This window comes from Chiloscyllium plagiosum, unplaced genomic scaffold, assembly GCF_037043375.1.
Source record: "Chiloscyllium plagiosum isolate Xiang-an unplaced genomic scaffold, Cpla_swu_hap1 HiC_scaffold_38, whole genome shotgun sequence".
In the NCBI taxonomy this organism is placed as follows: domain Eukaryota; kingdom Metazoa; phylum Chordata; class Chondrichthyes; order Orectolobiformes; family Hemiscylliidae; genus Chiloscyllium; species Chiloscyllium plagiosum.
The window spans coordinates 34,811,262-34,823,761 of NW_028270176.1; the positions used below are offsets into that span (position 1 = coordinate 34,811,262).

The following is a 12,500-nucleotide window of genomic DNA, read 5'->3' on the forward strand; positions in this document are numbered from 1 at the left end:
TTGGCGGTGTGTTTCGATGAGATCCTCACTGACAGTTGCTCTCTGACAGGTGACCCACGGGGTGTTGGGGGATTACCTGAGCCGTTTCTCCATCATTGCTGACAACAAAATCAACTGTGGCCCCATTCTCACCTGGATGGAGGTGAGGATCAGACTTTATACCAATGTCACTGAGACCTCCAATCGCAGAGCCAAAGAAGCATCACATAATACAGAAATGTACAGAGGGATTACCGCACTGTCGGAGGGTCAGTGCTGAGGGAGTGGGCACTGTCGGAGGGTCAGTGCTGAGGGAGTGGGCACTGTCGGAGGGTCAGTGCTGAGGGAGTGGGCACTGTTGGAGGGTCAGTGCTGAGGGAGCTCCGCACTGTCGGAGGGTCAGTGCTGACGGAGTGCCGCACTGTCGGAGGCTCAGTGCTGAGGGAGCGCCGCACTGTCGGAGGGTCAGTGCTGACGGAGTGCCGCACTGTCGGAGGCTCAGTGCTGAGGGAGTGCCGCACTGTCGGAGGCTCAGTGCTGAGGGAGCGCCGCACTGTCGGAGGGTCAGTGCTGACGGAGTGCCGCACTGTCGGAGGCTCAGTACTGAGGGAGTGCCGCACTGTCGGAGGGTCAGTGCTGAGGGAGCGCCGCACTGTCGGAGGGTCAGTGCTGAGGGAGGGGGCACTGTCGGAGGGTCAGTGCTGAGGGAGTGGGCACTGTCGGAGGGTCAGTGCTGAGGGAGTGGGCACTGTCGGAGGGTCAGTGCTGAGGGAGCTCCGCACTGTCGGAGAGTCAGTGCTGAGGGAGTGCCGCACTGTCGGAGGGTCAGGACTGAGGCGGTGGGCACTGTCGGAGGGTCAGTGCTGAGGGAGTGGGCACTGTCGGAGGATCAGTGCTGAGGGAGTGGGCACTGTCGGAGGGTCAGTGCTGAGGGAGTGGGCACTGTCGGAGGGTCAGTGCTGAGGGAGTGGGCACTGTCGGAGGGTCAGTGCTGAGGGAGCTCCGCACTGTCGGAGGGTCAATGCTGACGGAGTGCCGCACTGTCAGAGGGTCAGTGCTGAGGGAGCGCCGCACTGTCGGAGGGTCAGTGCTGAGGGAGGGGGCACTGTCGGAGGGTCAGTGCTGAGGGAGTGGGCACTGTCGCAGGGTCAGTGCTGAGGGAGTGGGCACTGTAGGAGGGTCAGTGCTGAGGGAGTGGGCACTGTCGGAGGGTCAGTGCTGAGGGAGTGGGCACTGTCGGAGGGTCAGTGCTGAGGGTGTGGGCACTGTCGGAGGGTCAGTGCTGAGGGAATGGGCACTGTCGCAGGGTCAGTGCTGAGGGAGTGGGCACTGTCGGAGGGTCAGTGCTGAGGGAGTGGGCACTGTCGGAGGGTCAGTGCTGAGGGTGTGGGCACTGTCGGAGGGTCAGTGCTGAGGGAGTGATCACTGTTGGAGGGTCAGTGCTGAGGGAGTGGGCACTGTCGGAGGGTCAGTGCTGAGGGAGTGGGCACTGTCGGAGGCTCAGGGCTGAGGGAGTGCCGCACTGTCGGAGGGTCAGTGCTGAGGGAGTGGGCACTGTCGCAGGGTCAGTGCTGAGGGAGTGGGCACTGTCGGAGGGTCAGTGCTGAGGGAGCTCCGCACTGTCGGAGGGTCAGTGCTGACGGAGTGCCGCACTGTCAGAGGGTCAGTGCTGAGGGAGCGCCGCACTGTCGGAGGGTCAGTGCTGAGGGAGGGGGCACTGTCGGAGGGTCAGTGCTGAGGGAGTGGGCACTGTCGGAGGGTCAGTGCTGAGGGAGTGGGCACTGTCGGAGGGTCAGTGCTGAGGGAGCTCCGCACTGTCGGAGAGTCAGTGCTGAGGGAGTGCCGCACTGTCGGAGGGTCAGGACTGAGGCGGTGGGCACTGTCGGAGGGTCAGTGCTGAGGGAGTGGGCACTGTCGGAGGATCAGTGCTGAGGGAGTGGGCACTGTCGGAGGGTCAGTGCTGAGGGAGTGGGCACTGTCGGAGGGTCAGTGCTGAGGGAGTGGGCACTGTCGGAGGGTCAGTGCTGAGGGAGCTCCGCACTGTCGGAGGGTCAATGCTGACGGAGTGCCGCACTGTCAGAGGGTCAGTGCTGAGGGAGCGCCGCACTGTCGGAGGGTCAGTGCTGAGGGAGGGGGCACTGTCGGAGGGTCAGTGCTGAGGGAGTGGGCACTGTCGGAGGGTCAGTGCTGAGGGAGTGGGCACTGTCGGAGCGTCAGTGCTGAGGGAGCTCCGCACTGTCGGAGAGTCAGTGCTGAGGGAGTGCCGCACTATCGGAGGGTCAGGACTGAGGCGGTGGGCACTGTCGGAGGGTCAGTGCTGAGGGAGTGGGCACTGTCGGAGGATCAGTGCTGAGGGAGTGGGCACTGTCGGAGGGTCAGTGCTGAGGGAGTGGGCACTGTCGGAGGGTCAGTGCTGAGGGAGTGGGCACTGTCGGAGGATCAGTGCTGAGGGAGTGGGCACTGTCGGAGGGTCAGTGCTGAGGGAGTGGGCACTGTCGCAGGGTCAGTGCTGAGGGAGTGGGCACTGTAGGAGGGTCAGTGCTGAGGGAGTGGGCACTGTCGGAGGGTCAGTGCTGAGGGAGTGGGCACTGTCGGAGGGTCAGTGCTGAGGGTGTGGGCACTGTCAGAGGGTCAGTGCTGAGGGAATGGGCACTGTCGCAGGGTCAGTGCTGAGGGAGTGGGCACTGTCGGAGGGTCAGTGCGTGGGCACTGTCGGAGGGTCAGTGCTGAGGGTGTGGGCACTGTCGGAGGGTCAGTGCTGAGGGAGTGGGCACTGTCGGAGGGGTCAGTGCTGAGGGAGTGGGGCACTGTCGGAGGGTCAGTGCTGAGGGAGTGGGCACTGTCGGAGGGTCAGGGCTGAGGGGAGTGCCGCACTGTCGGAGGATCAGTGCTGAGGGAGTGGACACTGTCGGAGGGTCAGTGCTGAGGGAGTGCCGCACTGTCGGAGGGTCAGTGCTGAGGGAGTGGACACTGTCGGAGGGTCAGTGCTGAGGGAGTGGGCACTGTCGGAGGGTCAGTGCTGAGGGAGTGGGCACTGTCGCAGGGTCAGTGCTGAGGGAGTGGGCACTGTCGGAGGGTCAGTGCTGAGGGAGTGGGCACTGTCGGAGGGTCAGTGCTGAGGGAGTGGGCACTGTCGGAGGGTCAGTGCTGAGTGTGTGGGCACTGTCGGAGGGTCAGTGCTGAGGGAATGGGCACTGTCGCAGGGTCAGTGCTGAGGGAGGGGGCACTGTTGGAGGGTCAGTGCTGAGGGAGTGGGCACTGTCGGAGGGTCAGGGCTGAGGGAAGTGCCGCACTGTCGGAGGATCAGTGCTGAGGGAGTGGACACTGTCGGAGGGTCAGTGCTGAGGGAGTGCCGCACTGTCGGAGGGTCAGTGCTGAGGGAGTGGACACTGTCGGAGGGTCAGTGCTGAGGGAGTGGGCACTGTCGGAGGGTCAGTGCTGAGGGAGTGGGCACTGTCGCAGGGTCAGTGCTGAGGGAGTGGGCACTGTCGGAGGGTCAGTGCTGAGGGAGTGGGCACTGTCGGAGGGTCAGTGCTGAGGGGAGTGGGCACTGTCGGAGGGTCAGTGCTGAGTGTGTGGGCACTGTCGGAGGGTCAGTGCTGAGGGAGTGGGCACTGTCGCAGGGTCAGTGCTGAGGGAGTGGGCACTGTCGGAGGGTCAGTGCTGAGGGAGGTGGGCACTGTCGGAGGGTCAGTGCTGAGGGAGTGGGCACTGTCGGAGGGTCAGTGCTGAGGGAGTGGGCACTGTCGGAGGGTCAGTGCTGAGGGAGCTCCGCACTGTCGGAGGGTCAATGCTGACGGAGTGCCGCACTGTCAGAGGGTCAGTGCTGAGGGAGCGCCGCACTGTCGGAGGGTCAGTGCTGAGGGAGGGGGCACTGTCGGAGGGTCAGTGCTGAGGGAGTGGGCACTGTCGGAGGGTCAGTGCTGAGGGAGTGGGCACTGTCGGAGCGTCAGTGCTGAGGGAGCTCCGCACTGTCGGAGAGTCAGTGCTGAGGGAGTGCCGCACTATCGGAGGGTCAGGACTGAGGCGGTGGGCACTGTCGGAGGGTCAGTGCTGAGGGAGTGGGCACTGTCGGAGGATCAGTGCTGAGGGGAGTGGGCACTGTCGGAGGGTCAGTGCTGAGGGAGTGGGCACTGTCGGAGGGTCAGTGCTGAGGGAGTGGGCACTGTCGGAGGATCAGTGCTGAGGGAGTGGGCACTGTCGGAGGGTCAGTGCTGAGGGAGTGGGGCACTGTCGCAGGGTCAGTGCTGAGGGAGTGGGCACTGTAGGAGGGTCAGTGCTGAGGGAGTGGGCACTGTCGGAGGGTCAGTGCTGAGGGAGTGGGCACTGTCGGAGGGTCAGTGCTGAGGGTGTGGGCACTGTCGGAGGGTCAGTGCTGAGGGAATGGGCACTGTCGCAGGGTCAGTGCTGAGGAGTGGGCACTGTCGGAGGGTCAGTGCTGAGGGAGTGGGCACTGTCGGAGGGTCAGTGCTGAGGGTGTGGGCACTGTCGGAGGGTCAGTGCTGAGGGAGTGGGCACTGTCGGAGGGTCAGTGCTGAGGGAGTGGGCACTGTCGGAGGGTCAGTGCTGAGGGAGTGGGCACTGTCGGAGGGTCAGGGCTGAGGGAGTGCCGCACTGTCGGAGGATCAGTGCTGAGGGAGTGGACACTGTCGGAGGGTCAGTGCTGAGGGAGTGCCGCACTGTCGGAGGGTCAGTGCTGAGGGAGTGGACACTGTCGGAGGGTCAGTGCTGAGGGAGTGGGCACTGTCGGAGGGTCAGTGCTGAGGGAGTGGGCACTGTCGCAGGGTCAGTGCTGAGGGAGTGGGCACTGTCGGAGGGTCAGTGCTGAGGGAGTGGGCACTGTCGGAGGGTCAGTGCTGAGGGAGTGGGCACTGTCGGAGGGTCAGTGCTGAGTGTGTGGGCACTGTCGGAGGGTCAGTGCTGAGGGAGTGGGCACTGTCGCAGGGTCAGTGCTGAGGGAGTGGGCACTGTCGGAGGGTCAGTGTTGAGGGAGTGGGCACTGTCGGAGGGTCAGTGCTGAGGGTGTGGGCACTGTCGGAGGGTCAGTGCTGAGGGAGTGGGCACTGTCGGAGGGTCAGTGCTGAGGGAGTGGGCACTGTCGGAGGGTCAGTGCTGAGGGAGTGGGCACTGTCGCAGGGTCAGTGCTGAGGGAGTGGGCACTGTCGGAGGGTCAGTGCTGAGGGAGTGGGCACTGTCGGAGGGTCAGTGCTGAGGGAGTGGGCACTGTCGGAGGGTCAGTGCTGAGTGTGTGGGCACTGTCGGAGGGTCAGTGCTGAGGGAGTGGGCACTGTCGCAGGGTCAGTGCTGAGGGAGTGGGCACTGTCGGAGGGTCAGTGCTGAGGGAGTGGGCACTGTCGGAGGGTCAGTGCTGAGGGTGTGGGCACTGTCGGAGGGTCAGTGCTGAGGGAGTGGGCACTGTCGGAGGGTCAGTGCTGAGGGAGTGGGCACTGTCGGAGGGTCAGTGCTGACGGAGTGGGCACTGTCGGAGGGTCAGGGCTGAGGGAGTGCCGCACTGTCGGAGGGTCAGTGCTGAGGGAGTGGGCACTGTCGGAGGGTCAGTGCTGAGGGAGTGGGCACTGTCGGAGGGTCAGTGCTGAGGGAGTGGGCACTGTCGGAGGGTCAGTGCTGAGGGAGTGGGCACTGTCGGAGGGTCAGGGCTGAGGGAGTGGGCACTGTCGGAGGGTCAGTGCTGAGGGAGTGCCGCACTGTCGGAGGGTCAGTGCTGAGGGAGTGGGCACTGTCAGAGGGTCAGTGCTGAGGGAGTGGGCACTGTTGGAGGGTCAGTGCTGAGGGAGTGGGCACTGTCGGACGGTCAGTGCTGAGGGAGTGGGCACTGTCGGAGGGTCAGTGCTGAGGGAGTGGGCACTGACAGAGGGTCAGTGCTGAGGGAGTGGGCACTGTTGGAGGGTCAGTGCTGTGGGAGTGCCGGAGGGTCAGTGCTGAGGGAGTGGGCATTGTCGGAGGTTCAGTGCTGAGGGAGTGGGCACTGTCGGAGGGTCAGTGCTGAGGGAGTGCCGCACTGTCGGAGGGTCAGTGCTGAGGGAGTGTGCACTGTCGGAGGGTCAGTGCTGAGGGAGGGGGCACTGTCAGAGGGTCAGTGCTGAGGGAGGGGGCACTGTCGGAGGGTCAGTGCTGAGGGAGTGCCGCACGGTCGGAGGGTCAGTGCTGAGGGAACGCCGCACTGTCGGAGGGTCAGTGCTGAGGGAGTGGGCACTGTCGTAGGGTCAGTGCTGAGGGAGGGGCACTTTCGGAGGGTCAGTGCTGAGGGAGGGGGCACTGTCGGAGCGTCAGTCCTGAGGGAGGGGGCACTGTTGGAGGGTCAGTGCTGAGGGTGTGGGCACTCTCGGATGGTCAGTGCTGAGGGAGGGGGCACTGTCGGAGGGTCAGTGCTGAGGGAGTGGGCACTGTCGGAGGGTCAGTGCTGAGGGAGTGCCGCACGGTCGGAGGGTCAGAACTGAGGGAGTGCCGCACTGTCGGAGTGTCAGTGCGGTGGGAGTGGGCACTGTCGGAGGGTCAGTGCTGAGGGAGTGGGCACTGTCGGAGGGTCACTGCTGAGGGAGTGGGCACTGTCGGAGGGTCAGTGCTTAGGGAGTGGGTATTGTCGGAGGGTCAGTGCAGAGGGAGTGGGCACTGTCGGAGGGTCAGTGCTGAAGGAGTGCCGCACTGTCGGAGGGTCAGTGCTGAGGGAGTGGGCACTGTCGGAGGGTCAGTGCTGAGGGAGTGCCGCACTGTCGGAGGGTCAGTGCTGAGGGAGTGCCGCACTGTCGGAGGGTCAGTGCTGAGGGAGTGGGCACTGTCGGAGGATCAGTGCTGAGGGAGTGGGCACTGTCAGGGTCAGTGCTGAGGGAGTGGGCACTGTTGGAGGGTCAGTGCTGAGGGAGCGGGCACTGTCAGAGGGTCAGTGCTGAGGGAGTGGGCACTGTCGGAGGGTCAGTGCTGAGGGATGGTTGCTCTCTGTGTCTTTCTGTACAGTTCAGCCCCTGCCTGTCGGTGTCCCTTCCTCCGTGTGGACCCTCTGGGGATTTCGGCTCAGGGTGAATTGATCAGATCTGTGTTTGTCATCCTGTGCTCAGATCGATAATAAAGGGTATCGCCTGTTGGTCAATGATGAGGCTGTCATCAATGTCCCAGCCATCGCTGCTGCTCAGGTGATCAAACGGTACACTGCCCAAGCCAGCGATGAACTCTCCTTCGAGGTAAATCCGGGCTCCACGACCTGCCCCCCTCACATTCAGACTGAGGGAGGGAAGGTGTGAGTGTGGGAATGAGTGTGCAAGGGTGGGGGGGGGAGTGTGGGACGGGGTGAGTGTGGGACGGGGTGAGTGTGGGAGGGGGTGAGTGTGGGAGGGGGTGACTGTGGGAGGGTGTGAGTGTGGGAGGGGGTGAGTGTGGGAGGGGGTGAGCGTGGGAGTGGGTGAGCGTGGGAGGGAGGAAGTGTGGGGGGGGGGCGAGTGTGGGGGGGGCGAGTGTGGCAGGGGGTGAGTGTGGCAGGGGGTGAGTGTGGGACAGGGTGAGTGTGGGAGGGAGTGAGTGTGGGTGGGGTGAGTGTAGGAGTGAGTGTGGGAGGGGGTGAGTGTGGGAGGGGGTGAGTGTGTGAGACTGTGAGTATGGGTGGGGGTGAGTCTGGAAGAGTGAGAGTGTGGGTGGGCGTGATTGTGGGAGGGGGTGAGTGTGGGTGGGGTGAGTGTGGGAGAGTGTGAGTGTGGGTGGACGTGAGTGTGGGAGGGAGTGAGTGTGGGTGGGGTGAGTGTGGGAGGGGGTCAGTGTGGGAGGGAGTGAGTGTGGGAGGGCGTGAGTGTGGGAGGGCGTGAGTGTGGGAGGGCGTGAGTGTGGGTGGGCGTGAGTGTGGGTGGGCGTGAGTGTGGGAGGGTGTGAGTGTGGGAGAGTGTGAGTGTGGGAGGGTGTGAGTGTGTGAGGGAATAGTGTGGGAGGCAGGGAGTTTGGGAGGGGGTGAGTGTGGGAGGGGTTGAGTGTGGGAGGGGGTGAGTGTGGGAGAGTGTGAGTGTGGGTTGGAGTGAGTGTGGGTTGGAGTGAATTTGGTTGGGTTGAGTGTGGGAGAATGTGAGTGTGGGAGAGAGTGAGTGTGGGAGGGCGTGAGTGTGGGAGGGCGTGAGTGTGGGAGGGGGTGGGTGTGGGAGGGAGGGAGTGTGGGAGGGGATGAGTGTGGGAGGGGGTGAGTGTGGGAGGGAGTGAGTGTGGGAGAGTGTGAGTGTGGGAGGGGGTGAGTGTGGGAGGGGGTGAGTTGGGAGGGAGTGAGTGTGGGAGGGAGTGAGTGTGGGAGGGTGTGAGTGTGGGAGAGTGTGAGTGTGGGAGAGTGAGAGTTTGGGTGGGCGTGAGTGTGGGTGGGTGTGAGTGTGGGTGGGCATGAGTGTGGGAGGGGGTGAGTGTGGGTGGGGTGAGTGTGGGAGAGTGTGAGTGTGGGTGGACGTGAGTGTGGGAGGGAGTGAGTGTGGGTGGGGTGAGTGTGGGAGGGGGTGAGTGTGGGAGTGGTTGAGTGTGGGAGGGGTTGAGTGTGGGAGGGTGTGAGTGTGGGAGGGTGTGAGTGTGGGAGGGTGTGAGTGTGGGAGGGCGTGAGTGTGGGTTGGAGTGAGTGTGGGAGGGTGTGAGTGTGTGAGGGAATAGTGTGGGAGGGAGGGAGTTTGGGAGGGGGTGAGTGTGGGAGAGTGTGAGTGTGGGAGGGGGTGAGTGTGGGAGGGGGTGAGTGTGGGAGAGTGTGAGTTTGGGTTGGAGTGAGTGTGGGTTGGAGTGAGTTTGGTTGGGTTGAGTGTGGGAGAATGTGAGTGTGGGAGAATGTGAGTGTGGGAGGGAGTGAGTGTGGGAGGGGGTGGGTGTGGGAGAAAGGGAGTGTTGGAGGGGTTGAGTGTGGGAGGGAGTGAGTGTGGGAGAGTGTGAGTGTGGGAGAGTGTGAGTGTGGGAGGGGGTGAGTGTGGGAGGGGGTGAGTGTGGGAGGGGGTGGGTGTGGGAGGGAGGGAGTGTGGGAGGGGGTGAGTGTGGGAGGGGGTGAGTGTGGGAGGGGGTGAGTGTGTGAGGGAGTGAGTGTGGGAGAGGGTGTGTGTGAGGGAGGGAGTGTGGGAGGGGGTGAGTGTGGGAGGGAGTGAGTGTGGGACGGGGTTAGTGTTGGACGGGGTGAGTGTGGGACGGGGTGAGTGTGGGACGGGGTGAGTGTGGGAGGGAGTGACTGTGGGTGGGGTGAGTGTGGGAGGGAGTGAGTTGGGAGGGAGTGAGTGTGGGAGGGTGTGAGTGTGGGAGGGGGGTGGGTGTGGGTGGGGGTGAGTGTGGGTGGGGGTGAGTGTGGGAGGGCGTGAGTGTGGGTGGGCGTGAGTGTGGGTGGGCGTGAGTGTGGATGGGCATGAGTGTGGGAGGGGGTGGGTGTGGGAGGGTGTGAGTGTGGGAGAGGGTGAGTGTGGGAGAGGGTGAGTGTGGGAGAGTGTGAGTGTGGGAGGGTGTGAGTGTGTGAGGGAGTGAGTGTGTGAGGGAGTGAGTGTGTGAGGGAGTGAGTGTGGGATGGAGTGAGTGTGGGTTGGAGTGAGTGTGGGAGGGGGTGCGTGTGGTTGGGGTGAGTGTGGGAGAGTGTGAGTGTGGGAGAGTGTGAGTGTGGGAGGGTGTGAGTGTGGGAGGGTGTGAGTGTGGGAGGGTGTGAGTGTGGGAGGGAGTGAGTGTGGGAGGGAAGGAGTGTGGGAGGGAAGGAGTGTGGGAGGGAGTGAGTTTGGGAGAGTGTGAGTGTGAGAGAGTGTGAGTGTGGGAGGGGGTGAGTGTGGGTTGGAGTGAGTGTGGGTTGGAGTGAGTGTGGGAGGGGGTGAGTGTGGGAGAATGTGAGTGTGGGAGAATGTGAGTGTGGGTGGGCGTGAGTGTGGGAGGGGGTGAGTGTGGGTTGGAGTGAGTGTGGGAGGGGGTGAGTGTGGGTTGGAGTGAGTGTGGATGGGCGTGAGTGTGGGTGGGCGTGAGTGTGGGAGGGGGTGAGTGTGGGTTGGAGTGAGTGTGGGAGGGTGTGAGTGTGGGTTGGAGTGAGTGTGGGTTGGAGTGAGTGTGGGTTGGAGTGAGTGTGGGAGGGAGTGAGTGTGGGAGGGGGTGAGTGTGGGAGGGAGTGAGTGTGGGAGGGAGTGAGTGTGGGAGGGAGTGAGTGTGGGATGGGGTGAGTGTGGGAGGGGGTGAGTGTGGGTTGGAGTGAGTGTGGGAGGGTGTGAGTGTGGGTTGGAGTGAGTGTGGGTTGGAGTGAGTGTGGGTTGGAGTGAGTGTGGGAGGGAGTGAGTGTGGGAGGGGGTGAGTGTGGGAGGGAGTGAGTGTGGGAGGGAGTGAGTGTGGGAGGGGGTGAGTGTGGGAGGGGGTGAGTGTGGGTTGGAGTGAGTGTGGGAGGGTGTGAGTGTGGGTTGGAGTGAGTGTGGGTTGGAGTGAGTGTGGGTTGGAGTGAGTGTGGGAGAGGGTGAGTGTGGTTGGGGTGAGTGTGGGAGAATGTGAGTGTGGGTGGGCGTGAGTGTGGGAGGGGGTGAGTGTGGGAGGGTGTGAGTGTGGGTTGGAGTGAGTGTGGGTTGGAGTGAGTGTGGGAGAATGTGAGTGTGGGTGTGCGTGAGTGTGGGAGGGGGTGAGTGTGGGTTGGAGTGAGTGTGGGAGGGGGTGAGTGTGGGTTGGAGTGAGTGTGGGTTGGAGTGAGTGTGGGAGGGGGTGAGTGTGGGTTGGAGTGAGTGTGGGTTGGAGTGAGTGTGGGTTGGAGTGAGTGTGGGAGGGGGTGAGTGTGGGAGGGGGTGAGTGTGGGTTGGAGTGAGTGTGGGTTAGAGTGAGTGTGGGAGAATATGAGTGTGGGAGGGGGTGAGTGTGGGTTGGAGTGAGTGTGGGTTGGAGTGAGTGTGGGAGAATGTGAGTGTGGGAGGGGGTGAGTGTGGGTTGGAGTGAGTGTGGGTTAGAGTGAGTGTGGGAGGGGGTGAGTGTAGGAGGGGACGTGTTTGTGAGTGAGTGAGGGGCCGTGTGAGTGAGTGAGAGGCCGTGTGTGTGTGAGTGAGGGGCCGTGTGAGTGAGTGAGTGAGGGGCCGTGTAAGTGAGTGAGTGTGGGGCCGTGTGTGTCTGTGAGGGGCTGTGAGAGCGAGTGAGGGGACGTGTGAGTGAGTGAATGAGGGGCTGTGTGTGTGAGTGAGTGAGTGAGGGGCTGTGTGTGTGAGTGAGTGAGTGAGTGAGGGGCTATGTGTGTGAGTGAGTGAGTGAGGGGCTGTGTGTGTGAGTGAGTGAATGAGTGAGTGAGTAGGAGGCTGTGTGTGTGAGTGAGTGAGTGAGTGAGTGGCTGTGTGTGTGAGTGAGTGAGAGAGTGTGAGGGGCCGTGTAAGTGAGAGTAAGTGAGGGGCCGTGTGTTTGTGTGAGGGCCTGTGCGAGTGAGTGAGGGGACATGTGAGTGAGTGAATGAGGGGCTGTGTGTGTGAGTGAGTGAGTGAGGGGCTGTGTGTGTGAGTGAGTGAATGAGTGAGTGAGTAGGAGGCTGTGTGAGTGAGTGAGGGGCCGTGTGAGTGAGTGAGGGGCCGTGTGTGTGAGTGAGTGAGTGATGGGCCGTGTGTGTGAGTGAGTGAGGGGCCGTGTGTGTGAGTGAGTGAGTGAGGGGCCGTGTGTGTGAGTGAGTGAGTGAGGGGCCGTGTGTGTGAGTGAGGGGCCGTGTGTGTGAGTGAGGGGCCGTGTGTGTGAGTGAGTGAGTGAGGGGCCGTGTGTGTGAGTGAGGGGCCGTGTGTGTGAGTGAGGGGCCGTGTGTGTGAGTGAGTGAGTGATGGGCCGTGTGTGTGAGTGAGTGAGGGGCCGTGTGTGTGAGTGAGTGAGTGAGGGGCCGTGTGTGTGAGTGAGTGAGTGATGGGCCGTGTGTGTGAGTGAGTGAGTGATGGGCCGTGTGTGTGAGTGAGTGAGTGAGGGGCCGTGTGTGTGAGTGAGGGGCCGTGTGTGTGAGTGAGTGAGTGAGGGGCCGTGTGTGTGTGAGTGAGTGATGGGCCGTGTGTGTGAGTGAGTGAAGGGCTGTGTGAGTGAGTGAGGGGACGTGTGTGTGAGTGAGTGAGTGAGGGGCCATGTGAGTGAGTGGGTGAGGTGCCGTGTGAGTGAGGGGCCGTGTGAGGGAATGAGTGAGGGGCCGTGTGAGTGAGGGAACGTGTGTGTGAGTGAGTGAGTGAGGGGCCGTGTGAGTGAGTGAGGGGACTGTGTGTGAGTGAGTGAGTAAGGGGCCGTGTGAGTGAGTGCGAGTGAGGGGCCGTGTGAGTGAGTGCGAGTGAGGGGCCGTGTGAGTGAGTGAGTGAGGGGCCGTGTAAGTGAATGAGTGAGGGGCCATGTGAGTGAGTGAGGGGACGTGTGTGTGAGTGAGTGAGGGGACTGTGTGTGAGTGAGTGAGGGGCTGTGTGAGTGATGGGCCGTGTGAGTGAGTGAGTGAGGAGACGTGTGTGTGAGTGAGTGAGGGGCCGTGTGAGTGAGTGAGTGAGTGAGGGGCCGTGTGTGTGACTGAGTGAGTGAGGGGCCGTGTGTGTGAGTGAGTGAGGGGCTGTGTGAGTGAGTGAGTGAGGGGCTGT

The 12,500-nt window shown here is 63.0% G+C and overlaps 1 pseudogene across 1 annotated transcript in view; it reads left to right on the forward strand.

Annotated features, from left to right (window-relative positions):
• Nucleotides 1–12,500, forward strand: part of LOC122545253 (uncharacterized) — a 121,015-nt pseudogene that overhangs the window by 3,803 nt on the left and 104,712 nt on the right. The window contains exons 3-4 of the transcript XR_015753618.1: nt 50–142; nt 7,053–7,175. The product of XR_015753618.1 is annotated as an uncharacterized LOC122545253 (transcript). The remainder of the gene's footprint in view (nt 1–49; nt 143–7,052; nt 7,176–12,500) is intronic.